Consider the following 2389-nt stretch of genomic DNA (forward strand, 5'->3'; position numbering starts at 1 on the left):
TAATGGCCACACAGAGGGTTGGTCAGGCAAACTCGGTGGGACCGATTCGCTCATCTCGGTTGGACCGATATGTTACGAAGAGGAACAGAGTTTGCATTGTAATCTCGGTAGGACCAATTACACAAACTCGGTGTGACCGATTTGGGTAATGGACATACACAAAGAGATTACAACCCCATCTCGGTGAGACCGAGATCCCTATCGGTGAGACCGATTTGCCTAGGGTTTGTGGCAGTGGCTATGGCATCTGAACTCGGTGGCGCCGGATAGAAAGAATCGGTAGGGCCGAGTTGGACTTTTGGTTTGGGTCATATGTGGATGTGAGAAGGTAGTTGAAGGCTTTGGAGCATATCACTAAGCACTTTGAGCAAGAAAGCCATTAAGCAACACCTCATCCCTCATTGATATTGGCTTTTCCTATAGACTGAATGTGATCTTGGATCACTAAAATAGAAAATGTAGAGTCTTGTGCTTGGAGCTTGAGCCAATCCTTTGCCCTTAGCATCTCAAAGGGGGTCCACATCCTCTAGTCCATGCCACTTCATTGCTGAACTTAACTAAAACATACTAGGTAAAAGTGTTAGTCCAACAAGAGATATGTTGACATTAATTACCAAAACCACCCAGGGAGCACTTGTGCTTTCAGCAACCCAGATCCATTTAGTAGAAGCCAGATAAACAGGACTCGGAGAAGTGAATTCAAAAGGAGAAATATAAAAATAGACTCCAAGGTGAGAACACCCACTTCATACATCGAGCTAAAAATGAAAGCATTAGGACGATTAGGACTCTTCTTATTACACATCAAAGAACACAAGGCTAAGAGAGACAGAAACTACAACATATACACATCAAAGAACACAAGGCTAAATGGAAGTTATTGAAAGGGTGTTACTTACCAAAGCTCGTTTTACAGGTTTGGTGCAGCTCCTCTTTAACTTGCCACATTCCTTGAAGATGTCCCCAATATCCCGTGTTTGGTCTCTATTGCTCCTCTGCATGTTCGCACTTGTGGTTTTAAAATCTCAACATGGGATTAAAAATATAGTAATACTCACGCATCTTGTGGGCAACATTAAAGCTCTCATCTGCCATGTCAGAGCATCTCCAATATAAGCGCAACGTGCGGCGCGTTAAAAAAGCGTTTATAGCGCCGAAATAGCCAGTTTTTGTGGGCCGCAGAGTGCTGGCTCCAGCGGCCGCTGCAAAAAATTGCGCGCGTGCCGCTCCAGCAGACGCGCTATATTTTTTTCTCCTTTCTACTCTAACTCGATAAACATTCGACTCCGAGTCGATACTGGCAAAGATAGATACATAGATAGTTCTCAGCATAGATATAACATAGATAGATATAAAAATAGATAGTTCAACGACTCCTTGTCGTCTGACTCGGTGATGTCCTCCTCCGACGTCTCAATGTAAGCGGCAAGATACTCGTCGGAGTCCCAGGGCGACGCTGCTCCTAGCTTGATGTTGAATTGAGTGGCCGCCTTCCTCGTACGCTTGTCCTCGCGATAGGCGGCTCGCTCCGCCCTCCTCTTATCCCTCTCCGCCCTCCTTTGCCTGTAGAACTCGCGCTCGTTGATGATATCCTGCGGGAAGCGTTGGCGCCACAACGCCATGGCTTCCTCGTCCATCTCAGCGATGCCGAGATGGTGCTCTCGCCTCCAATTGTCGCAACGATCCTTGTCGGTGATAAGCCGTGGGGGAGGCGCGACCTCCTGCGCCTGCTCCCACGTCGACACGTTGGGGGAAGTTCAATATTCTACGAGGCCACCGGAGGTGCCACGCCGCCATGTTGTATGCGTGGGTGGCCTCGTGGGCGGTGTCGAAAGTGCCGAGGGAGAGGCGCATCTCGTGGAACTGGATCTCGACGGAGAAGACGTCGGAGGGGCGCGCACGGACGCTGATGTATCCCCAAGTTTCTCGGCAATGTGGCGGCATGGTGGCACGCTGGTGGCGAGGCGAGAAAGAGCAGGGAGAGAGCGGTCGTGAGGCACCGAGCGGTGGCAAGGCACAGAGCGGTGGGAGAGCGTTGGATTTTATAAAGCGCGTCGGACGCCGCGCGCCAAAACTAGTGCACGTCCGACAGTTGTTTCCCCCGCGCGCGCGATCCTTCCCTGACGTCCCTGCTATCTCTACTCTCTTATCTACTCTTAAATTTATTTTATATTTATATTTATATTTATCTGTTACTGTTATAAAAAAATGGTGTGTCCGCCATCCCGCAATATAGGCCTTCCGATTTATATCTGATGGATAAGAAGGAAACTATGGCAATTTTGCAAAAAGATACCCACACCCCTCTCCACATTTGCAAATAAGGCCTTCCCTCGTTCATCCTTTTCTTCCACAAGATAAACTACTCATACAAATGCATCTTGATGTT

At 48.4% G+C, this 2389-nt stretch overlaps 1 pseudogene; it reads right to left on the reverse strand.

The window, feature by feature from the left end:
- Positions 1 to 1145: 1145 nt before the first annotated feature.
- On the reverse strand, positions 1146 to 1944 carry LOC123139253 (uncharacterized; annotated as a pseudogene).
- Between the last annotated feature and the right edge of the window lie 445 nt (positions 1945 to 2389).

Source organism: Triticum aestivum, chromosome 6B (genome assembly GCF_018294505.1).
Source record: "Triticum aestivum cultivar Chinese Spring chromosome 6B, IWGSC CS RefSeq v2.1, whole genome shotgun sequence".
In the NCBI taxonomy this organism is placed as follows: Eukaryota; Viridiplantae; Streptophyta; class Magnoliopsida; order Poales; family Poaceae; genus Triticum; species Triticum aestivum.